The 27,505-nt window shown below is 42.3% G+C and overlaps 1 protein-coding gene and 1 pseudogene across 2 annotated transcripts in view; one reads left to right on the top strand and one right to left on the bottom strand.

Moving 5' to 3' along the window:
• GPD2 (glycerol-3-phosphate dehydrogenase 2) overlaps nt 1-26,885 on the bottom strand; it is a 139,981-nt gene extending 113,096 nt beyond the window's left edge. Inside the window, exon 1 of one of the 2 annotated variants that reach the window (XM_008138676.3) lies at nt 26,834-26,885. The gene's annotated coding sequence lies outside the window, so the exon portion shown is untranslated. Of the gene's footprint in view, nt 1-26,175; nt 26,398-26,833 lie in introns of those variants that run through there. The other variant, XM_054723521.1, reaches the window with a different exon arrangement.
• Nucleotides 906-15,036, top strand: LOC103283518 (RNA-binding protein EWS-like; annotated as a pseudogene).
• Nucleotides 26,886-27,505: the final 620 nt, after the last annotated feature.

Raw genomic sequence — 27,505 nt, 5'->3', positions numbered from 1 at the left:
CAAAAATAAAATAAAATTCACTGCCCTACACATCTAACTAATAACCTGCTGCATGTATAGATGTAACTCACAACAAAGGGCCAAATTACACACATAAAGCATCACGCAAAGTAAGTCTAAAACGTACTAGCATTAAAATAATCGTGTATTGTATTTTTAGCTTAGCAATTATACTCCCTAAAAAATGACTGACCCTTAAGGAAATAAGAATCAGGCAACAAAAGAGACAGATTCTAACAACAATTTCACTCCAAAGTATGGAATAAAAATCATACAACATATTGTAAATGCTCCATCCCCTCATCCTCCAAAATGGGAAAGAAAAAATAGATCTTCCTTCACCTATGCAAAAATACTATGCAAAGCTGTATCTCCACCTCCTTAGTCATCTTGGCTAAAACAAACTTGGTCATAAGATCTTATTTTCCCCACTTGAACAAGGCATCCTCTTCAAGCCTCTCCCTTTAGATTTTTCTTTTCTTCTTGAAAAGGACTGGCACACACCCTAAGTGGAAAGCATTCAAGTCCTAGACTCTTAACAAGTCTAGTCACTGTGCATGAGGCAGCTGTGTACCAACATTACACAGCTAATACCCTCGCATTTGACATTCTAAAATGTAAATAGCATACCCGGGTGGCTTGGTTGGTTGGAGTGTTGACCCATACACCAAAAGACTGCAGATTCAATTCCCAGTCAGGGTACATCCTTGGTTGCGGGTTCAATCCCAGGTCGGGGTGCATATAGGAGGCAACCAATTGATGTTTCTCACATCAATATTTTCCCTCTCCCTCTCTCTCTCTTCTCTTTCTCTCTCTCACACTTGCTCTCTCTCCCACCCCCTCTAAAAAACAATAAGGAAAAAAAAAATGTTAGGCGGCGCCTAGGGAGAAAGGGAGAGGGAGATGGACGTTGAGAGAACGAGAAGGAAGGAGAGAAAATGGTGTTCACGGATTACAGTACCTACAGCCAAGCTGCAGCCCAGCAGGGCTACAGCGCTTACACCGCCCAGCCCACTCAAGAATACGCACAGACCACACAGGCATATGGGCAGCAAAGTTATGGAACCTATGGACAGACCACTGATGTCAGCTATACCCAGGCTCAGACCACTGCTACCTATGGGCAGACAGCCTATGCAACTTCTTATGGACAGCCTCCCACAGGTTATACTACTCCAGCTGCCCCCAGGCCTACAGTCAGCCTGTCCATGGGTATGGCACTGGTGCTTAGGATACCACCACTGCTACGGTCACTATCACCCAGGCCTCCTATGCAGCTCAGTCTGTGTATGGCACTCAGCCTGCTTCCCAGCCTATGGGCAACAGCCGGCAACCACTGCACCTGCAAGACCACAGGATGGTAACAAACCCGCTGAGACCAGTCAACCTCAATCCAGCACGGGGGGCTACAACCAGCCCAACCTGGGATATGGACAGAGTAACTACAGTTATCCCCAGGTACCTGGGAGCTACCCCATGCAGCCAGTCACGGCACCACCATCCTATCCTCCTACCAGCTATTCCTCTACAAAGCCGACTAGTTATGATCAGAGCAGTTACTCTCAGCAGAACACCTATGGGCAGCCGAGCAGCTATGGACAGCAGAGTAGCTATGGTCAACAAAAACAAAGCAGCTATGGGCAGCAGCCGCCCACTAGTTACCCCCGCCCACACACACACACACACACACACACACACACACACACACACAAACTGGATCCTACAGCCAGGCTCCAAGTCAATATAGCCAACAGAGCAGCAGCTACAGGAAGCAGGGTGAGTTGCTAAGAGAGAACACCAAATAAGAGTGGCTATGTTTGGAGTTTCTGAACGTGGGGAAATGGTCTTTATCATTGTTTGCTTTTTGACTCCAAGATGCATCTTTAGGGCATAGCATCCTGGCTGATAGCTTGGATGTCCCAATAAAGACTTCAGTGCTTTTCAAAAAAAAAAAAAAAAGTTAAATAGCATAAACATGAGAAGATAAAGGATTCTACTCAATATTTTCTCTAGAGCCACTATTGCTAAAAAAAGAAAAAAGGAGAAAAAAAAACCCCGACTCTATGTTATTCTTATTCTCAAAACAAGATTTTAAAAAAGCACCAGCAAGGTGAGATTAAGGAAACTTGCCTTGTAATGCTGTTTCTACCATCAGCTTGCTTTGTGATTTCAGGCAAATCATTTGAATGTGTGGTTCCTCATGCCACCTATAAATAAAGTATCTCTGAAAATGTCCAGAGATATTTTAACTTTAAATTCATATTATTTCATTATTTACTTCATTCAATAGGTACATGAAAAAAAAAAAAACACACCACAAAACAAAACCTTAACCATTAAAGGTGATACCATCTTAATGCCCTATTTATTTAGCTGTATTGGGTAATAAGTCCTGAGTTCATTCTTTCATTCAGTAATTATTAACAGATCATCTAACATGTGCTAGGCACTGAACGTACAACTGAGAACAAATATACAAAACTCCTGCCCTGCAAGAGTTTACATTTGAATGAAGTTTACAGGTGTGTGTTTTTATGTCTAAACTTTTTGAATTCAAATATCTCTAAAATACTAGTTATATATGAGCACTAGAGGCCCGGTGCACAAAATTCGTGCGCAGGGGCCGGGGGTGTCCCTCAGCCCAGCCTGCACCCTCTCCAATCTGGGACCCCTTAAACGGGTGGTCGGACATCCCTCTCACAATCCAGGACTGCTAGCTCCCAACTGCCCTCCCTTGCAGGCCTGGTCCCCCCAACTGCCCTCCCCTGCAGGCCTGGTCCCCCCCATCTGCCATCCCCTGCAGGCCTGGTCCCCACCAACTGCCCTCCCTTGCAGGCCTGGTCCTCCACCAACTGCCCTCCCCTGCAGGCCTGGTCCTCCCCAACTGCCATCCCCTGCAGGCCTTGTCCCCCACCAACTGCCCTCCCCTGCAGGCCTGGTCCCTCCCAACTGCCCTCCTCTGCTGGCCTAGTCACCCCTAACTTCCCACAACTGCCTTCCCCTGCAGGCCATCTTGTGTCCACATGGGGGCAGCCATCTTTTACCACATCAAGGTGGCCATTTTGTGTCTTGGTGTGATGGTCAATTTGCATATTGCTCTTTTATTAGATAGGATAACCAATGGACACAGACGGGGGTTGGGGGCGGTGAGGGATGTGCTGGTGATTGGGGTGGCTGGGGAGAGATCAATGGGGGGAAAGGAGACTAATGTAATACATTAAACAATAAAGAACTTAAATTTTAAAAAAATACAAGTTATAGTCTTCTTCTTAAATAAAGGATATTGCCCATGAAGTCAATTACTGATGACTTAGAGCCATCCATATGAACATCAAACTATGCTATCAAAGGGCCATGCCCTCAGGAAAAGCACCAGGGACAACAGTATCAGCCCCTTTACTAAGGGGCCCCAACCAACAGCCTGTTCCACTTGAATTCTTCTTCTGTCTGCTTTACAAAATTTTCCTGTTTCTTCCAAACTGTCGGGCTGCTGGTAATTTTCCCTTTTGATCTTGGAGCTCTCCAGCTCACTTCTAACTTGTTACCACTGTGGTCAGAAAAAATGAGAGCCAAGTTAGCTAAAACTGTGTTTAAAATACAAATAAATAATTCTAAGCAAGGCAGAAGGAACAACTTAAAAGCATTTTAGCATTTGGATTTTCAACAGTCTGGCTCTATCTATTCAAAGGTCTTTGCTCCCTTCCTTCCTGAGTTCTAGGTCAGAAGAGTTTACCTGGAAGTTTGCTGTACACAATATGGATGAAAAAAAACACCACCAACTTCATAAGAGTATGTAGATTAAGAACTTCAAACCAGACACAAGCACACAGTCCAAGATTAGAAAAAGAAAATTCTTATTTCAATTCTGTCTCATCTGAACAGAATTGAAATAAGAATTTCATCTTTTTTTTCATCTCTTGGGGAAAAAAATGCGGCAAAGCTGTTTGCTTCTGCTCAAGAAATAATTAGAACAATTTTTCTGTGCTATCATGGATTTAAAGAAGAGTTTACCGATAAATTAGCCAAAAAAATCATCTATCTGCCACTCCTAAAAATCTACAATATGCCTTGTCAAAAGCTGGCTTATGAAAAACACACTTATAGTTGGTGAGGGAAAGATAACAATGGTGCACTTTAAGAAAATAACAAAAGCAAGAGTTTGAGTACTCAGGAAAGTTTCACTGAAGGACCTACGCAAGTAAGGAAAATGAAAGGAGAAACATTCAGTCCTGCAACATACATTCAACTGGGATTTCCTAGTACTGAATGCCTTGCTGTGTCCTCAGCACTGCTCTAGGGACTGGCAATCTCTCTGCTCTCACAGATTGGGGAAAACAAAAATTAAACAGTTAGACCAATTTTCAAATTGAGTACTTTGAAACTGACAAGTGCTATGAAGAAAACAAGATGGAATATTAGGTTAGAGATTGGCTGGGGTTAGCGGGGATCCACTTTAGATAGAATGTTCATGAAGGTGATTTGGCAAAAATGTAATTGAGGAGGAAGAGCCAGCCACCCAGAGATCTGAGAGAAGGGCCGTGCACAAGGAGGAACAGGTGTGCAAACTTGGCCTCTATGGACACTGAAAGCCACTCTGGCTGCAGCCCAATGAATGATAGAAGCAACGGGTTACAGAAGAGGTCAGAGAGCAAGACAGGTGCTGAGCCACATATGACTTCTTCCTTGTAAGGCGCTTATTCTGAAAAGACAGATATAAAATCAATGGATGGCCCTAACTGGTTTGGCTCAGTGGATAGAGCATCTGCCTGCGAACTAAAAGGTTCCAGGTTCGATTCCGGTCAAGGGCATGTACCTTGGTTGTGGGCACATCCCCAGTAGTAGGTGTGCAGGAGGCGGCTGATCGATGTTCTAACTCTCTATCTCTTTCCCTACCTCTCTGTAAAAAATCAATAAAATATATATATATTTTTTTAAATCAATGGATGGTCTTAATCAATGCAATGATAAGGTGAAATTTGTAGGAAGGAAGAAAAGGAAGAAAGGGAGGAAGAGAAAGAGGGAGATGGGGAGGGAGGATCACCCCTTATTACCTTTTGAGGTATTAAGAGTAAAAACAGTAATTTTTTACTTAAGAACACCACTGGCCATGTTCATAGCGTGTAGAGGAAAGCAAGAAAAAAGGACATACCAAGGAGAGAGAAAGAGTTAACAAATCGCATGACAAAATAGTCAAAATATAAGCCACAATCAAAAACAGGATTCCATAATAGAAAAATAAATACCTCAGGGATAATCTTGAATATAATATCCACTGAGCTTACACACTTGAAAGACTGTTTTATCTTATTCAGCCTAACAAGCTGGTAGCAAGGAAGAGTAAGTGTCAACTGAGAGAGCCTCTCAAATGCCAACAGCAGAAGTCTTCTTTCTATTTCTGTTCCCCCTTGGGCTGGGGTTGTTTGCAAGTGAATTTTCCCCCCACAACTCATTATAGCTTGAACTGATTTTGGACTCATCTTGGAAAAGAACCCTGGGTCACATCTCAACAAGCTGTTGCTCCCGGAACATTCCCCACCAACCACAGACTGAGAGCTGAAGAGCAACTTACTGACCCACTGAGTATAGATTTAATAGACAAGAGAGACTGCAAATGATTAATTGCAGTTATTTATATTTATGGGTTTGAATCTTCAGTATGCTTGGCCTCTCCCCATTTTATTTCATAATCTTTCCCCTGTTGGAGACTGAAGAGCAAAAGTCAATTGCCTGAGTGTTGGCATCACATGGAAACTAAAGGGCCATGCATTTCAATTCCAGCTCAAGAAACACTCTGGCTCAGCAGATGTAATTCACCAGACCCCAGTGGGCTAGGCTCACACTGTTGTCAGTCAAATCACATAGCTGATGGAAATCAGCAGAGCACGTTAGCAATTTATACTCAACAGCCTCTCCTCAACCATAAATTTCAAGATAATGTTTAATGACACCCAAAGTTAACCCAAGAAATTGAGCCCATAGTTGGAGTCTGTGTTCTTACCATGAGGCACTCAGGAGGCAAGTGACTCACAAAATGAAATTTCTAATAGAACTCCTGCCAAAACTCCAGACTCCAATATCAATCCAGTGACCTTCAGGCCAGACCTCACCCAGTGCACTTGTACCTACTTCCTGGGTCATTAGTTTGGCGGCTGCCAGCAACATGGTTTTTTTCAGTCTGTATTTGATACTCCACCCTATCTAGGGCAATCTCGGCCTGCACAAAGCCAGACTTCTCTGGACTTCAGTCTCCTCATATAAAAGATTGAGATCATCAGTACTTTAGCTTTGTCATGCCACTTCTAGATCCCATACCCCTGGCCTTTTGCTCTCCAGGGTCTCTGACCATTGTTCCTGTTTTCCAAACTCACCACCAAAATGTTTGCCATCAGCATCTCTTACCCCACACTGACTTGAAAAAGCAACAGTTGTAAACTGGTAATAATTATGATAAAGTGAAGGAAGATCTACAAGTAAGCAGACAGCCTTAAGTAAGTTAAACATTCTAGAATTTCTTTATAGCTTAGGAATTAATTCATTCCGTATTAATTACACTCTGGATATAGATGAGATGATGGGCAAGTAGAAAATTAACTATGAAGAGAAAAAAAGTACATAAATCAGTTTCTGTGTGTGTGTATTTCTTTTAAGTATATGTGCATACACACACACCCATACACACATACATACACATGAAAGCTAGAAGGTTATACCCAAAATGTTTAAAATCCATTTCATCTTTGAATGGTAGGGTTTTAAGTCATTTTTATTTTCTTCCTTGTATGAATCCTTTTTTAAAATTTCTAAAGTGAACGTGAATTATTCTTGTAATAAAAACAAGTCCAGTGTGGGGGCTAGGGGGGGTGGGAGGGGGGAGAGCAGGGAGAAGTGAAAAAAAGTAAAAATTCTCAAGAGCACCCTGCAGATAGCTGACATTTGACTAAATCCCATATCATCTGACCATTACTTGAGTGATCTTCCTGTTATACAACTTTTCTCATCTTTAATGAACTAAAGTAAAAGATCTATACAGAGAAAAGAAAAGAATTGTTTGCCTTTATAATTTATTAGGAATCTTGGAGCAAGAACTGGAAAATGTCACAAAATTATCTACCGTATTCTGAAGAACAGTCGCTACACTAACTAGAATGAATTTGCCTTGAGCACCAACCCAATAACTATTTAAACCAAGTTAAACTACATATAAACTAGTCCTGAAATTTGTTATTTTATATTACATCCAGTGAAGGGTTTAAAGTTTAACACAACATCAAAAATCCCAACAACTAATAAAATCAGTGACTGCAAAGCTGATGGAACTTACTAGAATTTGGTGTTCCCCAAGGTTAACTCTTCAGCCAACAACACAGCCGGCGGGGGGCGGGGGGGTCACCTATCCACTGTGCCAATACGAAAAGGACAGGCCATCCTAGATGGGGCCAACATTCCTTCTGTCTCCCCACCCTGTGACAATTCAGGGCTCTCACGCAGGAACACAGCTACAGAACATTCTCTGCAGGAGGCACAGCTAGAGAACATTCTCGGCAGGAGGCAGTCAGTGTAGGGGCCATCAAAGACAGGCAGCCCTGGGTTGAATTCCAACTTAGCCACTTACTAGCTGGGTGACTATGAGCTTTAGTCTTCTCATCCATAAAATCCCATCTATTTCACAAGTTATACTGAGAATTTGAGATCACATAATAAGGTGTAAAAATGCACCTGCCATCAACAACTCCCATTACTCAGCACCTACAACGGGGCTCCCACATTTGCATTGCTGAATTGGAGTGTTAGAGAAAAGAGGTCAGAGGCGAGAACAAAAGCAGCCAATCTACACAGGGCCATAATAACGCTGCTTCAGCTCACGGGGAGCTTGTCTCAGACCAAGCAAAGGCACTTAAGACTCACGGGTTGGGAAATAAATCCCACCACTTCCCTGAAAAAACAGTAGGCAGGCGTCTTCCGTCATTTCTCTAGCATCGCTCTCCAAAATAAACATTCTCTCAAACAGAATGGATACTGTTATTTGTTCTAAAAACAAAAAAAAATTGTAAAGCCCAACATCTAACACAGATTTAACTCCAGGCCACAGGTTACCTGTTACAGAGGTCAGGAGGCAGCAGGCTCTCTTTCAGGTGAGGTCAAGCGCTGCTCACAGGGAGCCTAGCGTTCATGCGTCTATCTAATCAGTCTTGAGCAGTTCAGTTGATGGGTTTAAAACATTCCCCAGAAGAGGCTTGAGCAAAGGTTAGTGGCCTGAGTTAACCCAAGTCACTGGGACAACTTTGACCCACAAGAGTGTGTGTTTTTCCCCTCTATTCAGAATATTTCTTGGAATTTATTTTTAGTTCAAAGAAGGTGAGGAATTGCTTTCTGGCTCAACCATAAACCCTGGACACCATTTACCATAAAGAACATACTAATGTAAAACAAAAATGTCAAGACAATCAGCTCTGACTTGGTATTTTTAAACAAATCAAGATATTTCATCCTGGCTGGTTTGGCTCAGTGGATAGAGTGTCAGCCTGCAGACTAAAGGGTCCCAGGTTCGATTCCGGTCAAGGGCATGTACCTTGGTTGCGGGAATATCCCCAGTGGGGGTTGTGCAGGAGGCAGCTGGTCGATGATTCTCTCTCATCAATGTTTCTAGCTCTCTATCCCTCTCCCTTCCTCTCTGTAAAAAATCAATAAAATATATTTTTAACAAAAAATATATTTCTTTACATGTGTCCTTTATATTATAATATCTTGATGTCAGATGTAAAAAACATATAACTTGACTTTGGTTACCCTGATAGCAAGAACCTGGGAACCAGAGTCAATGACCCCATCTGAAGTGTCAAAATGGGTCTTGTCTGATCACTCACTCAGTTCATGTAAACCTCTGCCAGCCCTAGCTGGTTTGGCTCAGTGGATGGAGCGTCAATCTGAGGACTCAAGGTCCCGGGTTCGATTCCAGTCAAGGGCACATGCCCGGGTTGTGGGCTCGATCCCCCTGTGGGGGGGCGTGCAGGAGGCAGCCAATCAATGATTCTCTTTCATCATTGATGTTTCTATCTCTCTCTCCCTCTCCCTTCCTCTCTGAAATCAATAAAAATATATTTAAAAAAATAAAATAAACCTCTGCCAAATAGTGTACTGTGTTCCCCAAACCGCCTTTACCCATACCCATAGAATCCCTTCCATTCCCAGACTCCTCCACCTCCCCTCAACATACCCTTGCTCTCCCCTTAACATCCATCATTCCCCATCCATCTGCACTAAGAAGTTACTCACTCCTGCTACCTCATTTCACACGTGCCCTTTCCATTCTTCTCTTACTAGGTTCTTATTGCTGATGTCTGATTTACATGACCTCAATTCTTTGTTATGTATAATTAACCAGTTCATGTAGGATCAAGAAACCCAAGATATGAAGAAAGCTAAAAGAAATTGGATATTTTAACCAAGGTTCCAAAAGGTTCCCCATAATAATCCAGCAATTGTTAAGAAGGCACTGGAAACTGCCTGGTCATCATACTTAAACACCATGAGAAAACTACATTTGTTTGATGTAGGGTGTGAAACTTAGAAAGCTAATTATTACAGGAAGTGAAAAACCTATACTGTGAAAAGTATAAGACATTGGTGAAAGGAACTGAAGAGGACACAAACAAAAGGAAGGAAATACCATGCCCATGGGTTGGGCAGCTTAATATCATTAAAATGTCCATACTACCCAAAGCAACCTCCATATTCAGGCAATCCCTACCAAAATACCAATGGCATTATTCTAAGAATTAGCACAAATAATCCTAAAATGTATATGGAACCACAAAAGACTCTGCATAGCCAAAGCAATCTTGAGAAAGAAGAACAGAGTTGAAGGTATCACACTCCCTGATGTCAAACTATATTACAAAGCTATAGTAATCCAAACAGTATGGTACTGGCACAAAAACAGACTCATAGATCAATGGAACAGAACAGAGAGCCCAAAAATAAACCTTTGCTTATTTAGTCAAGTACTCTATGACAAAGGAGCAAGAACATACTCTTTAGTAAGTGGTGTTGGAGAAACTGGTCAGATAAATGCAAAATAATTAAACTGGACCACTCTCTTCCACCATATCAAATATATATTCAAAATGGATCAAAGACATATATGTAAGGCGTGAAACCACTTAATTCCTAGAAGACAAATCAGCAGTAAACTCTTTGGCAGGGATCTTACAGCACAGCAAATATTGTAGCAAGTACACGGCAACAGGTGGTTACTAGACTTAGTATGGTGACCACTTCACAAGATACATGTCGAATCACTATGTTGTAAGCCTGAAACTAATGTAATGTTGTATGCCAATTATGTTTTAATGTAAAAATTGTTTTAAGTTCATGATTCCAATTCAGAATAAAACAATAACAACTGTGAGCAAAACCACTACATAACTCAAGTAAATAAAAGTCATCAGTAAAAGAAAAATAACAGGATTAAGTACACCTCCCATCCTAACTCATGGCCACTCATTCTTCTTCTCCTTTACCAGAAATTTTACCTCCACTGTTGAAGTAACAAAAAAAAGAATAAACAAAATATAATTTGTAAACTCAAATATGTATTGAATTTTCATTTATTCAACAAATATTCATCAGGCACCTAGTGTGGTAGCCTGTGAGTAAACAAAGATGAATAATTCATAATTTCTGGCTTTAAGAAATTCATAGGTTAGAGAAGATTCTAAAACAAATACAAGTGATACAAATAAGGTTTGGAAAAGGGGCTAAGGGAGTAATTACCCTGGGGGAAAAGGGAGATAGGAAACATCATCAGGACAGGTTTGTAGAGAAAGCAATAATCAGCTCAAATGTTGAAGGTTGACCAGGTGCAGGGTGAACATGAGCAAAGGCATGACAGCGTGAATGAATATTTCATTTTCCAGAACAAGAGGGTGTGATGCCTGGAACACAGGAGGCTGTGCAATAGTCATACGTGGGGAAGGAGGGGCGGAGACTGACCAGGCAGCAGGGCTACATCTCTGGAGATCTTATACGCCATTCAGAGGACGTTGGCCTTTGTCCAGTAGGCAATGAATTGGCAAGGAAGGCCTTTAGGTATATTTGCTGGTTACATACTGTGTTATAAGGACTGTGCTAATCAGTTTATACACATTATCTTAATCCTTACAACATTCCCCCTGTAGGATCAGACAGAATCACATTTGAATTTAAAAGACCATTATCCCATTCCCTGTTCCTTGAAGCAGTGCTGGGAGATAAACTAAAAGGAAATGAGTCTGGGAGCAGGGAAATCAGGAGACTGGGTGTAAACATCTACACATAAACTCCTAAGGGTATATACTTAAGCCTTTGACAGTGACAGGGGGGTGCAGAGCACAGTAGTCTAGATCCATTTGGAGGGAAGGTTGCTGTGATCACTGCCTCCAGAAGCAGCACTCCTTAGTTTCTGCCAAATAGGGGAAAGCACCTCCCCCAGGGACCACACCACCATGTTGGCTAGGAAGAGGCCCTTAGAGACTTCAGTCTCCTGCCACTTGAGAGTGGTGCCCAAGGAGGCCTTTATCTTCCAATTGACCATTAGGCCACCAGGAGATGCCTAAGGCTATGGAAACGCTGAGGAGCCTTTTGCTCATCCTTGGCCACCAAGTCAAAAGGAGCTGCCACAAGGTCTTCACCCAGCTTCCTCCAAGACATCTCAGGACCAAGTCCAGCATGCCTCACAACCCTCGTTACCTCAGTCTTCACCAGAAACAATCTGCCCCACTTTTCACCTTCTCAGCCCTCCCCCTGCCCCTTCTGTCATCTGAAACTCACTGTCTACCCTCTACAAACTCCATAATATTCTCTTCTCTGAATGTTCCTTCCACCAGGTAAAACCCAGAAACATGGAGAAAGCAAGGTTTAACCTGAATTTTAAGGCTAAAGCTTATTAACACTGTTTTTCCATTATTCCATCAAGGGGAGGTTGATTATACACTCAGATGTAAGCCTAGTGTTCAACCAATGTAAATAGGGATGGCTGTACCAGTTGCTAAAATACCAAACGTCTTTGAACCAGATGGTAAGTAGATCCTTGCCTGGGACCTTCCTATGATAAAGTGATTAAAGAATTAATGCCTAGCTTCACAAAAGGTACCCCGGATCCTACTGCAGACCAAAAGCTTGCTTCTGTGATTCCCATTCCACTTAAGCTGTAAATACTTTGAGAAAAACTCCAGCTCCTATCCTAAAAATCCCCCAGCCTGGAAATGGATTGTCTCACCTTTCACCTTCCAATTTCTCCTCTATCCTCTTTCAAAAGTCGTACCTGTTTTGAAGTTCATGTCACTGGACTTGACCACCCATTATCCCTTCTTGTTGTCATCTACGCATATACTACTGTTTGCCCTCATTCACTGATGACGAGCACCTGGCCGTTTCCCTTTCCAAACTTTCCTGGTAGGATCAGACAGAATCACATTGCACTTCACTCTAGCCATCTTCTACATTTCCATGGAGCCTCCAAATCCTACACCATCTCACCTCTGGTGATCTTCTCTTGGACCCAGCCTCGGCCACCCACTCTCATTCTTATAGCCTCTGATTTGGCATCTTGATTCCTTGCACCAGTTCTGAGACTTCAAGCATCCCACAATGTGAGCACCACCTTTTCTTTTTCCAGATCATCTATTCTGCTATTTCTTTCTATTCCAGCATCTTCTTGGCAGTATCTGGCTTTCCAATCCATTGACCCTACAATTTCTTCCACTATTAGTTACACTCTCACTTTCATGTCTTCCAAGTTTAGAGTCAAGGTCCATCATTGTCACCTCTCCTTTGTAAGCACCCTTAAGTCCCTTAGACCTCTCTTCCTGCTTCTCAATTACCTGGCTCATCCACAAATTGCACCCAACCATTGACCTGTTCCAAGCCTCCACCTACAAAGCTGAAGAAATGCCCGGAGGAAAACACACAACCACAGCTAGCCTCAATTTAAATTCATGGCTGCAAATCTGTAATGGGCACTTCCTGGAGATGTTTCCAAGTAGCTATTGCAAATCTTTTTCCCCAAACCTGTTTCACTGCTCCCCACCCCAATATTATCATACTTCCTTGGGAAAGAAGAAGCAATCAGGTAAGAACTCCATTTTCCCACAACTCAATCCATGACCTTTCAGCTTCTACCCATTGTCTCTGCAATCCTTTTTTTTTTTTTTTTAATATATTTTTATTGATTTCAGAGAGGAAGGAAGTGGGAGAGAGAGATAGAAACACCAATGATGAGAGAGAATCTTCAATCGGCTGCCTCCAGCACCGACCTCCAATAAGAATCAAGCCCGCAACCTGGGCATGTGCCCTGACTGGAATCAAACTGTGACCTCCTGGTCGACACTCAACGATTGAGTCACACCGGCTGGGCTCTGCGGTCCTTTTTACTATGACTGAAATGTCCCTATTCCTAGTAACCACCAACCTCTTCATTTGTACCGTAGATCTCCTCACTTCCTGGCCCTTTAGGAATTATACTCCAACATTTATCCATCACTCTTTCCTGTCTTCATTCGTTTTTCCTTGTTCCTTAATCATTCTATCATTTCTTCTCTACTTAAGCTCACTCTATTACTCTCTGGTTAAAGAAAAAAAAAAAAAAAAAAAACTCCCTTAACCAGAATCTTCTTCCAAGAACTTTCCCATTTCTCTGATTCTCTTCACAACAAAATTTATTTAAGTTGTCTGTAAGCACTATCTCTACTTCCACAACTCAATCCAATAACCTTTCATCCAGCTTCTACTTAAACTGTATGTCAGATTGTCAAAATCACAAATGGCCTCATTTCACCAAATGCAATAACTATAACTGATACATCTTCTTTAAAAATATTTGAACTCAACTTGAGGGATACCATACTCTCTGATTTCCTTCCTATCCCACTGGCAACTCCTCTTTCTCTTCTAAATAATTCAGTGCTCCTAATGGCCCCAGGCTCTATAGATACATTCTCTATGGGTAATGCCATCCGGTATCAAATACAACCTACATCAAATTATTCCTAACTCTGTATCTTCAGCCAAAATGCCACTTAGAATCTCCAAATTCCCCATTTATCCAATTGTCTGACATCTCTAAAGAAATATCTAATAAGTGCCTCAACCTCAACATAGCCCAAAACAGAATTTTATGCCTTCTGTCAAGCCTGCTTCTCTCCCAGTTCTCCCTTTCTCAGTTTATGGCCCAGTTCCTCAAGTAACAAATGTAAGCCTTTGTCTAGATTCCTGTTTCTTTGCTATATATAATTAATCTATCAATAAGATCAGTCAACCAACTCTATCTCAAAAACATATCCTAAATCCATTCACTTCTTTCCATCTTTAACACAATGCTTGTCCATACAACTGTGATTCCTCAGTTGGGCAATTAAAATAGACTCTTAATTAAAATCCTATTTCCAAGCTTCCTTCCCTCACCTACCCTAATCCAGTCCACTTTTATCAACCAGAGCAGTCTTTGATAGCATGCATTCGGAATGGGGGCAGGAATACCCACAAGGGGACAAAACTGGTTGGAGAAGGGGGGATATTTTATATAACAATGATTTGTTGTTCTTCAAAGCTCAACTCTACCCAACAAAACCTTATTCCTTAATATTTAATTAGTACTCTCTTGCTAGGAGTACAATTAATTTAATTTTTTAATTAATTTCCATTTAATTTTTCTTTTTAGAGAGACATTATGAGAAGTTAAGAGGGACACTGTTTTATAGCAAAACCACAACATTTCACTTACTGGCACATAATCATCCAATGGCTTATATAACTGTTGAACAAAACTAAGTGCCTTAATCGGCCTTATAAAGCTCTATAGGATTGGCCGCCTGGACCGAGATGGCCGGGACTATAATTCTCCCTGCCTTCTGCCCCTACACCAAGCACATGACCATAATCAACAGGATCACACCCTATAACCACCCAGTGGCCCTCCGAGATGATGGGAGCATGCCCCATGTGCCCAACCATTCCCAGGACCCAGGGGGCCCAAGCGTGGAGTGGCTGAAGAAACTGTGAACACCTCCACTAACAGGGAGGGAGGTACCCTTCCCTGTGGCCCCAATAAAAATGTGAAAACAGAAAAGAAAAAAAAAAAAGGCTCTTCTGGCCCTTGCCTACTTTTTAAAGATTCTCTTGTACATTGTGGTATAGACTGAAAGATATCCACTCAAAAGATATCCACATCTTAAACCCTAGAACTTGTGAATGTTATGTAACCAAAAATAAAAATAAAAAACCCTTTGCAAATGTGATTAAACAAAAGGATCTTGAGATGGAGAAATTATCCTAAACTTCCAAGGTGGAAACTGAATGCAATCACATACATCATTATAAAAGGAGGCAAAGGGAGATTTGACACACAGAAGAGAAGGCATTGTGACCATAGAGGCAGAGATTGCAATAATTAACCATAAACTAATAAGTGCTGGAAGCCACCAGCAGCTGGAAGAAGCAAGGAACAGATTCTTCCCTAGAGCCTAAGAAGAGAACACAGACTTGCAACACCTTGATTTTGGCCAGTGACCCTGATTTTGAAACTCTGGCCTCCTGAACTATGAGGGAATAAATGTCTGTCTGTTTCAAGCCACCAAGGTTAGATAATTCGTTACAGCAGCCCCAGGAAACTAGTACAGACATCTCTCACTCTCACTAAGTTCCAGGTTTATTCACCTTCTTCTGCCCATCAAACTCACCAGGAATACAAGTAGGGTTTTGGTACCAGCCGTGTCCACTGCCTGGAATACTCTGCTCATCTTTGCACAGCTAGCTTTTTCTGGTCACTTAGGAAACAGCTCAAATGTCAGCTCCTTGGACAGGCCTTTTCAAACCAACCAAATCCAAAATAATCCCATAGCTATCACCATCTCATAAGTCATTTCTTAATTTAATCATTACTTCTTCCCGATACCAGAATGTAAACTCTACAAAAGCAGAGATCAGCCCAGCTAGTGTGGCTCAGTGGTTGAGAGTCGACCTATGAACCAGGAGGTCAGTGTTCGATTCCCAGTCACGGCACATGCCCGGGTTGGATCACCAGTGGGGGGCATGCAGGAGGCAACTGATCAATGATTCTCTGTCATCAATGATGTTTCTCTCTCTCTCTCCCTCTCCTTTCCACTCTGAAATCAATAAGAATATATATTTTTTAAAAAGCAGAGATCATATTTGTTTTGGGTATCATAATCTTAATTTGTAGGGAAATGTCTGGCACATAATTAGGTGATTGATTAACTTCACAAATGAATAGATGACATAGATGGGAGAAAACAGCATTTTAGAGAAGAGACAGCATTTAGAGAGTGGGAGAGATGGTGAGTCCTGTCTTGACTGTGGGACATCCAAGCAGAAATGTTCACTGAGTTTGAACTCAAGGAAGAGCTCCAGTTGGAGATGTTGACTTTGGAATCATTGAATGGGATATAGCAGAAAAATTTGAAGGTGCAGAGAGCATCTACAATGAGAAGACAGTACATTGAGGCAACTCCAATATCAAGAACCTTTAGAAATATCCACAAGAAGCAGTCCAAACGAAGAACAAAGAATCATAGTAGCCTAGTGAAAGTTCAATTTCACGAGGGAATGAGCAGCACCATAGACATTTCAAGTAATAAGGTCTCATTGACTTGCCAGTCAGGAGAACACCAGTAATCATAACAAGAACAGATTAATCTAAGGTAGAAGCCAAATTTCTAACAGCTGTAGAGTAAATGGAAGGGGAAGAAGTAGAAAAACAACATATAGAATATGCTTTCAGGAAGCATAGCTTGAAAGAAAGGAGGAAGTGAGCATGTAGCAAGAGGAGAGTGCAGGGTGGAGGAATAGTTCTGGTTTTCAGTCTGGTTTGTTTTTGTAATGGGAGAATCTTGAACATTCTTCAAATATTTAAAATGCAGGTGAACATGGAGAAATTTCATGGAGTAAGTTATCTGAGGGGATGAGAAGTATTGAGTAAAGCAACAAGTTTGGATAACTCTACCTCAGTGTTGGTAGTGATTGATGGAGTTGGTGGACTTAGATATGTAGATGTGGAAAGGAGAGTAAAATCTTGAAAGTTGACCTATCTGTGTTTTCTCAGTATAATAGGATGCAAGAACACTGTGAGGGGGATAGCTAACTCTTCACTAAAAACCAATATTCTCTTCTTCCTGGTCTCAGCTAGACTACATTTGCCAATCTCCCTTTGCTAATAAGTGTGTCTGTGCACCTGATTTCAGGCCAATGGTATGTGAGTGGAATTGATACATTTATTTTAAGACTAAGCATTTAGAAAGTAGATACGCTTCTCTTTCACTTTCACTAGTTGAAAATACAGTGATTTTCAACCAATGTGCCACAAGAACTTTTTAAAAATGCAATGCCTGACTATCTAGTCGGGGCACTGACCTATTTTTCCCTTAAGTTGTCAAATTTTAAAAAATGACTACAGCCAACACAACAATAGCCATCTGGTGTGAATAAATCAAAATTATACCTATTTTTTGTCAGATCGGCAAAATATACACTGAGTGGCCAGATTATTATGATCTCTGAATGCATAATAATCTGGTCACTCAGTGTGTGTGTGTGTGTGTGTGTGTGTGTGTGTGTGTGTGTGTGTGTATTAGAGGCCCGGTGCATGAACTCATGCATGGGTGGGGTCCGGCCAGCCTGGCCAGGGGGAGAGGACATGGGTGGTTGGCCAGCCTGCCTGCTGGTCAAACTCCTGGTAGAGGGGACAATTTGCATATTAGCCTTTTATTATATAGGATATACACTGAGTGGCCAGATTATTATACGTTCAGAGATCATAATAATCTGGCCACTCAGTGTATATTTTTCAGTGTGCCGCAGAATTTTAGTAATTAGTTTATGTGTGCCATGAGATGAAAAAGGTTGAAAAATGTTGCCCTAAGGGGTGGCAGAGTAACAAAATGAAAAGTTCCAGAATGCCTGAATCACCCAGTGGAGGAAAGCCATTCACCAACCAAGCCATGATCTGTTGTGTTTGTGCTTTTATCTATTTTCAGATCTTTCTGTTATGACAGTTTAGTTTGCTCTAACCGCTATCAATCATCTTCTGTTTTAAAAAAATGCACAGGTAGGGTAAAAGGCTCAAAGAAAATGCTGCAGATTCAGAAAAGCTGTGGCAAGAAATGGGAAAAGGTGCCGTCTAGAAACGGGTGCAAGAACTGTGGCCGAAGAACATAAATTTGTATGTACTGCCAATGAGCATGATAGTGTTAATTTCCCCAATATCATCCATAAACCCAGGTGTAGAAGTGCAAAAAGCAAACTAATATCAAGTCATAGGTTGTTTCCACATCCATTAAGACTAAAGAGGATTTTTAAAATGTCATGGGTTCCTAGAAGCCAAATCAAAAGAATATCATGGGTGTTTTTATTAGAAAGTGGAAGTGTTAAGCCCAGCCTGCATGGCTCAGTGGTTGAGCGTCGACCTGTGAACCTGGAGGTCACAGTTCAATTCCCGGTCAACCAAGTTGTGGGCTAGATACCCAGTGTGGGGTGTGCAGGAGGTAGCCGATCAATGATTCTCGCTCATCATTGATGTTTCTATCTCTCTCTTCCTCTCCCTTTCTCTCTGCAATCCATAAAAATATTTTAAAAACAAAAAGAAAATGGGAGTGTTAAAAGTCAAAGTTCAAAGAGTACAGCAATAGAAACCAAAGTAGCAAAGAGCAGGAAATGCACGACAGATATGCAAGTACAATTATATTTTGATTCTATTTCTGTATAGTTTTCAAGGAAGTTTCTGTCATACCAGAAAATAACTATGTGGCTTTGAGTGACTCACTTAAGTTCTCTGGAACTGTTCCCTCAATGATGTGACAGGGTTCATTGTTAATATGAAATGATGTGTCCTAAGTGCATAGCACAGTGCTTGGAATATGATGACTGCTCAATAAATGATACTTATTACTATTTATTATAAATAATAAAAAGACAGAGTTAGATTAGTTCTCTAACCCCCTTCCTACTTTAAAATCCTGTGAATCTATATTTTTTTAGATAAATATACCAGCTATTTAATGGTCGGTTAGGGTGAGGGAAAGGGGTTAATACTAGCAAATATTATGAAATAAATAAATAAAAATATACTTGTATGACAGATCCTATTAGCATAAACCAGGAGGGAGATCAAGGAACACAGCATCTCCCAGATGTAAATGCTACATCTAGAGAGGCTGAAAAAAACCCCAAACTCAGGGAAGTAAGAGAGGTTAGGGCAGGGTCCGGCAGTGAACAGAACCCACTGACCAAGACTGTATTCCCCTTAGGCAGGACAAGAGTAATAAAACACTCCATACTTTTTTGTGGGCTTTAAATTCCATGCAGTCCAGCCACCTCATTTAACAGAGGAAGAAACTGAAATTTTCAGAGACTGACCAAAGCCCCACTTAAGTGGCTATGATGTGACTTCGGGGATGCATAGAAGTAAACACAGCTCCCCAAAATCTCCTATCAATGGACACAAAATCTCCTTCTATTATCTAGCCTACATAAATGGTCCCCAAGACTTTTGTCCCCTTAAGAACCCAGAAACCTTTGAGAAGGTGACAAGTTAACTTTATCAATTGTTTTGTTATGAATTCATTTTCTGAATTCTTTAAGAGACTGGATTAGTGGGCAGGTGGGGGAGAAGGGTTAAATGAGTGAGAGAAAAGAGTCCTAAGAGCTCTGGCAAAGTTGGCTGAGCCCTCAGCGGATATAAAATGACCTCCTCAATTGTATATCCCTCCCCTGATTTTCAGGGACTGTTTTTATAAATTTGTTTTATAAATTCAAATGCAGTTTTCCATCCCCCCTCCTAAATATACTTTATATGTCAAAACTGCCAAATGTGTAGGGAGAAAGGAGAGGCCTGAAAAAGACAAAGTATCCAGTTTAACTGATTATCTGAGATGTACCTGCCTGAGTGTTATCTGCTGTCTACGCACACCCAACCCATTTCTACCACTTAGTTCTTGAGCAATTAAGTGATGAATAAATTATGATGCAATCATTCATTCAACAACTATTTACTAGGTGACTACATGCAAGACATGTGGGTTGGGCATGTCAGGTCTACAAAATTGTGTAAGATCCAGCCTTTGTTCTGCATGATCTCCTGCAGGAGAGGAAATGATGCACTTTTAATTATCATACACAGGAATAAATAAGAGTAGTTGAAGTGTTTAGAAAATGTACAGTATTCACTGCAACATTATTTACAATAGCCAAGATACAGAAGCAACCTAAGTGTCCATTGATAGATGAATGTATAAAGATGTGGTATATATTTACAATGGAATATTCTTTAGCCATAATAAAGAATAAAATCTTGCCATTTTTAACAATGTAGATGGACATAGTATTATGCTAAGTGAAATAAGTTGGACAGAGAAAGCCAAATACTATATGATTTCACTTATATGTGGAATCTAAAAAACAAAGTTCAACAATAAAGATTTTTTTAAAATAAAAAGCAAATAAAGAAAACAAAACAAACAGACTCATAAAATCAGAGATTAAGCTAATGGTGGCCAGAAAAAAAGGGTTGTGGGGGGACGGGTGAAAAAGGTAAAGGGGAATACAGTCAGTAATCTACACTAATAAAAGAGAAAGATGCAAATTGACCGTACCTCCGTGACGCACACCAGCCAATCAGGAGTGAGTATGCAAATTAACCCAACAAAATGGCGGGTTAATTTGCATATACAGGCACGGAGCGAAGCCTGAAGGCTGAAGACTGAAGGCTCCGCTGTGGCCTGAGCCAAGCCTGAAGGCTGAAGGCTTGGCTCCACTTTGGCCTGGGTCCCAGGTGCCGGAGGAAAACCGGTACCGGCAGCCAGGGGAAGGAAGGCCTATTGCACGAATCTTCGTGCAATGGGCCTCTAGTACTGTGATAAATGCACAGTGACAGATGATTATTAGACATGTGTAATCACCATGTCTTTAAAAAATTGATTACACATGTGTCACATCATTATATTGTAAACCTGAAACTAATATGCCAACTATACCTATTTAAAAAAAATACACCAGAATTTAAGACAAAAATATAGAAAACGTGCATAACGTTTCTGACTGGGCTGTGAAAGAAAGCATCATGAAACTGGCAACCAGTGGTCAGGATATTCAAGGATTGATAGGATTTCAAATGGTGAAGCAGGAGGAAGGTCATTAGCATAGGGTAAGCAGTAACAATAACACAGATTAAAGGGATGCCAAGTAATCCAATTTGGCTAATTCACAAGATAGATAAGGCAAGAAACTGAGGTGGAGGGATTGAACAAAAAAGAAAAAAAAGAGAAAGATCTCCTGGACACAGACAATAGTGTGGTGATTGCGGTGGGGGTAGGGGATGGAGGATGGAGGTAGGAGAGGGTATAGCAGGGATAAATGGTGATGGGGAAAAAATAAAATAAAATAAAAAAAATAAAATAAAATAAAGGGAAAAAAGATGAGAAAAGCCATAAATTCCACAACAAATATTTAGAACTTTATCCAACAGGACTGAGAGAGCCTCGGAAGGGTGGAGCAGAGGGTGATATGATCAAAGCAGTTTTGATGTTACCACAATGAAACCAAACATCCTTTCTTTATTCCACTTAAATAAGGAAAATGACTTTTGAGAACCTAATACTCTGAACTGCATTATTTTTACCACTTTGCAAATACATTCAGATGTTTATGTTTTAATGAAATAATAACAGCATAAAATCTTAACCAAAATTTTTCTTAAATGTTTCCCGTGAACATATACTTTCGTTCCTATTGTACAACCAACTGGCCTTAGAGGTCATTGTTGGATATAAAGTAAGTAATAAAGCTTTCTCAGCTTATGTCAATAAGTCACACTCAGAAGCCATCTCATTTGACAGTAGCAGCTTGTAGAAATCTCATTTTCAGAAAACAGACTCTCTGTTAGTTTATGGGGTTTCTTTTCTCCTCTATTTTAAAGTATTTTCCAGAAGAATATAGGCAGGTGATCAAATATGAGATTCCACAGAGGACATATCACTATTTTAAAAATACGAGGCTAAAAAAAAATAATAATCTAAATTAAACAGTAATTGTTCAAAAAAATACTCACACATTGCCCTAGCCGGTTTGGCTCAGTGGATAGAGTGTCAACCTAGGGACCTAAGGGTCCAGGGTTAGATTTTGGTCAAGGGCACATACCTCAATTTGCAGGCTTCTCCCCAGCCTGGGCCCTGGTCGGGGCTCATGCAGGAGGCAACCAATCGATGTGTTTCTCTCACATCGATGTTTCTCTCTGTCTTTCCCTCTCTCTCCCACTCTCCCTAAAAATCAATGGAAAAATATCTTCGGGTGAGGATTAACAAGAACAAAAATATATATATATAAAAATATAATATATATATATATTAAAATATATATATATATCCACACATTAACAGTATCTATTAAAAAAGAAAGTATTACAATCAGTAATAATTTCAATTTGCCTGAAAAATTAAAGGACATCCCCAAATAATGTTTTTAAATTTTATTAATACATATGTAACAACAAATATTAGTTAGGAGGGAAACATTTCCCCACTATTGAACTAGCTTTCCCCACTAATTTTAGTGAACTAATAAGACAAAAACTTGACCTAATTAAATTCAAAAACCATGTTTTGTCTGCTGCATAAATCAAACTCTGATTTTGAAAGAACCAATGTAAAATTTTCACCTAAAAAATGGGAAACAAGAGCACAGACACGATGTAGGGAGAAATATTTAAACCAAGGAACCAGTAAGACCCTCCAACAAAAAAATGAAAATCCTGGAAAATGAGGGCGGAAATCATAGTCAAGTTCATGTCAGGACACAAAATTAGAGTTCTGGACAAACTCTGATTACAAATATTATCTGAACATCCTCAGGTATTTAAACCATTAGCTCCCGGAGTTTCTTTTTCCATAAATGTCCCTGAGATCAATCCCATCATTCTACATTTCTTTCCCCCATCTTGTCAACAATTCTAAACAAGGAAATATACAACATGCCCTTTATTAGTTTCTTCTTCCAAGTTTTCCTCTTATCTCAAAGGTGGTAAGTCCTAGTGGAATTATCTAATTATTTTGATAAACATCGAAAAACACTTTGATAATACCTTCTTGGTTTACTTACATTCAGTCCTTCCCTATCTCCCAAAATAACAATCTTGAAATTAGCCAGTTGTAGAGGTCCCAAGCCTAATGACTAGTAACTTTCCCTGAAACTTCAGATAAAAATTATATACTCCATTGTACCCAATTGGATAGAGCAACAGGCCATGGCAATTCCAATCCTGGGCTTTAAAATTGCAGAGACATAGTGAAAAGTACTGTTTAGTACACATACAAAATTTTGCTATAGGTTTCTAATATAATTTTCCACAGATAGTTCATTTTGAAAGCAGATGATCTATCTGCTGGCATTTTGATACACTAAATATAAAATAGCAAACATTCTTGAAACAAAGATGATCTGCTGTAATCTTTTTTTTTTTTTCTGCTGTAATCTTTAGGAAACTTTAAGTCTCTCTGTTGCTAATATGAGATTCTCTTCACCATTAAATTGTCTCAAGCACTTGAACCCACATTAACATCTCCCTTCCATAACCACAAGAGTTATAAGCTAAGCCAGACCAGCTTGGCTCAGTGGTTGAGCATCACATTTCGATGCGGGTCAGGGAGCATGCCCGGGTTGTGGGCTCCATCCCCAGTGTGGGACCTGCAGGAGGCACCTGATCAATGATTCTCTCTAATCACTGATGTTTCTATCTCTCTCTCTCTTTCTCTCTCTCTTTCTCTCTGAAATTAATTAAAATATATATATTTTTTAAAGAGTTATAAATTGACATTCTACCACTGGGTATATATGATTATGCAAGGTCTTTCGTGGGTCTCTCGTTGTTTTACATGTATATATTTTACCTTGTAAAACAAACTGAACTTCTCAAAAGCAGGATAACCATACCTTTTCTTTACCTCTCGCTTGGTACTATATAATGCTGCACAAGCCCACAGAAAACTTCATGTAAGAAGCCAAGTGTTACATACATTTGATTTCTAATGCTCTTTCTGAAGTGTTGTTTCTGCACTTAGGACAACCTAGTGAGTCTGGTTGACAAGCAGGAAAAAAGAAGTTTTGAAAACATCATCACATTAAAAAAAAAAAATAGGAGAAGTTAGATAATGATCTGGAAATTACTTCCCTTCTTTAACAACCCTAGCTGACACTAACCACCTTCCCTCCTCTCACCCCCCAATCAGGCACACCAAATTAAAGAGGAGAGAGCCTGGATAATTCATGCATGACATGCTAGAGCTAAATTTATCTAGCTAACTGTATTCTTTACCCAAATCTTCCCTTTATGAATGTAAAAAGAAAACATATAAGGAAGAAAGCTAATATTTTTAAGTCTACTTCCTGACAGGTCCAACTCTAGCAGGTTTACATGTATTATCTCATAAGTTATTATCCACAGTTCGCCAAGGAGATAATTGAGGCTCAGTGAGTTTAAATAGATTAATGCCAAAGTCTTCGGTTTTCTTCCCCAACTACACTCAGCTAAAGTTTGTCCCACTCATGGAGGGGGACAAAGTTTAGTCACTCATGGAGGAAACATTTACTAAGGGCTTATTACATGCTAGTCACCACTCTAGGCATTAGAAATACAAAACTGTGTGAGGCTGACCAAGTCCTCTCACAGAACTGACAAGCTAGTGATGAATGACAGAAAACAAATAACCAAACAGAGGTATAATAGTTTACCAATATGATTTTTGTACAATGATAGTCATTTTTTTTAATATCTATAATGAGATTAAGTAGCTGCAAAAACTAAATGGATAGGTGGGATGTAAAACCCACTGATGATTAGTAGCATTGTGGCCCTGCTGTCAATTACTGGGCCAGGACACTGCACCTTTTAATAATCAGAGGAAGAGAAAAGGAAGCACAGCTTTAATGCTGTTGAGAATTTCTTTATAAAATCCAGTGACTATGTGAGATACCAGAATGGGCAGCTCTGTCCGTGTTGGTCCTCAAACCCCAAATTCCACCTGTCATCTATTATTCACTAAGGAACTGGGTCATTATTTGAAGAGCTGATTTGTAAAACCAAGGGAATGTTAAACTGGACACATGCCCCTTTGAGAAACACATCACAAGGTGCCCAGACTACACATGGTATCCATTGGGCAATGGCATCCAGCAAATGGCCAGCAGAAACTGTAGGACTCGGACACTAGATTGCCCAGTAGCTACCAGGAAGTGCTTGGCACCAGTTCGGCAGTTGCCATTAGCCTCCACACTCCAAAAGGAAACCTCACATCTCTTAAACCTGGAACACAGGCAACATTCTAAGCAATAAAGACCCGATGAAACTTACCCTTCCTCCCTTCACCTAGTTATGCAAGTACAAGTTGACTCAATTAGCTGCTAGCTCTTCCTATAGCTGCCTCTTCTCGTGATATTCATGATGTGTTTGTAATTTGGGTTGGCCCTTGCCAGGAAGACTTTGTGAGAATTTGTGTTTGTGAACGACGCTGGGACGCCTACAGAAGGAGCGAGTGGCCCTCTCCCCACACGGTGGAAGGCAGCCTACAGCAGCACTTCATTCAGAGGCCACCCCTGCCTGCCAGCGCATTCCGTGCAAATCTCCTTTTTGCTCCGTACAAGTTGCACCTCGGGGCGTGGAGGCGGCTTTAAGTTCATCGGTGCACCCACGCCTTCCACCTCTGCCCAGCACTGCCAGCCTCCAGCAGGTGAGGTCCTCAGAGAAGCCTCAGCGCCCTTCTAGAATCCTTCCCTCTCCTGCTTCGGGAGGGAGCAACAGTCCTCAGCAGAGGAGCGACATCCACCAGCCGAAAGTTTGCAGTGAACTTTCAGTGAGAGAGCATACCCTCCCTCCCCCTCCCCGAAGTCCCGCCACTAAACCAAGGAAGCGAATGTATCACCACCCCCACCGCCCCCCCTGGCCTCCCCCAAAGTAAACAGCTAAGCCCCAGATAAGAATGGGTCCACCTTCTGCTGTTGGGGAGAAAGTAGACATCCATCCCCAGATTCCCGCCACCACCCACCCCGACACAGCACGAGTTGCAGCGGACCGGCCGGGGTCGCACAGGGAGCTCGGCCACCCTGGGGGCGAGGGGGCGGGGGCGCCCAGGAAGCACACACCTGCGACTAGTCCTGTGGCGCCAGGGGAGAGAGGGCAGGAGCACCCGGTTCCTCCGGCCCGGGCGGAGTCGGTCTCGCTCGGAATCAGAGCCGGGGCCGGGCGCGCGCGGATGTCACTGCGGGGCGGGCTGAGCCCGTGTAACCCGACGCGCCCCGCCCGCCCGCGCTTCCTCCTCCCGCCCCGAGGGCGGCCTGGGGGCGCGGCCGCGGCTCCAGCCCCGACTCTGAGGGCCTTGCTCCTGGGGCCCGGGCTCCTCCGGCCCAGCCGGGAGGCGCGGAAGTGGAGGCGGGAGCTCCGGCTGCAGGAGGGGGGGCGGCGGGGGGGAAGCGTTGCGAACCAGCCGGCGGCGAGTTGGCGAGGTCTCCGCGGCCCAATGAACGCGATCGGACGGGGACCCGGGGCTCCAGGCCCGGCGGGTGGGGTCACGGCGCGGCGGCTGCGACGGGCCCGGTCCCAGGCGGCGGTTCCTGCCCTGAGCTCTCGCCGTGCCCCACTCCAGACCCGCCGCCCCGCCTTGCCAGGCGCCCGCCAGACAGGAAAGCCTTGCAGCGCTAGGCCCGGGAAGATGGTGGAGGTGTCCGATTGCCTCTGTCCACCACGCGAGCCGCCCTGCCACCTGCCCGGGAGAGGAGACACCCGCCCGCGGGGTTGGCTTACCTGATTTCTCGCCACCCGCCCACGAATCTGGCTTCCCCTGCTCTGCGGGCAGGCTTCCCTGGGCCTAGAAACGCGTCTGGGAGGCGGGCGAACCCCTGGGGAACCCCCGCCCCCCCGCGCCCTCGTCAGAGCCCAGAGCCCTGGCCCGGCTCCCCCCGCGCGCTCTGGAGGCGCGCCCGGCCTCCTGACTCCCCGCCTGAATGTCAGCGCGGGGACCCGCCGGGAAGACCCAGCCCTGGCCCCGGGGGGCAGGATGCTGGCTCCTCGGGCCCAGCCGCGAACAGGTGGGGGGAGGCGCAGAGCCCCGCAGTAGAGCAGCAGGCTTCCCAGTTGCACCCCCCCAAAACTGACCCTGCCCACTGAGCATGCCCAGCTCACTGGGAACTTCCAGTGTTAGGCCAGACCCGGTGGAGCCAGGAGGGTGCTGATGGGATTCAAATAAATGGACCCCATTTCTTTCTGGAAGACCTTTCCTCCGAAGACCTCTGGCGCTTTACAGATATTTCTACCGCCGTGTTGGAAAATATCCGGGGGCGGTTTGGGAAGGCCTTCCAAGGGAAGGCAGCCTAATTTGTTTCAACCAAAATCAAAGTGGTGGGTCTTTCCAGTTCTTTATTAAGTCGCATACTAATTTATTTAAATACCGCATAATTATTAAAATTAACCCGGAGG

Source organism: Eptesicus fuscus, chromosome 11, assembly GCF_027574615.1.
Source record: "Eptesicus fuscus isolate TK198812 chromosome 11, DD_ASM_mEF_20220401, whole genome shotgun sequence".
Lineage (NCBI taxonomy): Eukaryota > Metazoa > Chordata > Mammalia > Chiroptera > Vespertilionidae > Eptesicus > Eptesicus fuscus.
The sequence above is the reverse complement of the archived record's forward strand: the minus strand, read 5'-3'. Positions and strand labels throughout refer to the sequence as shown.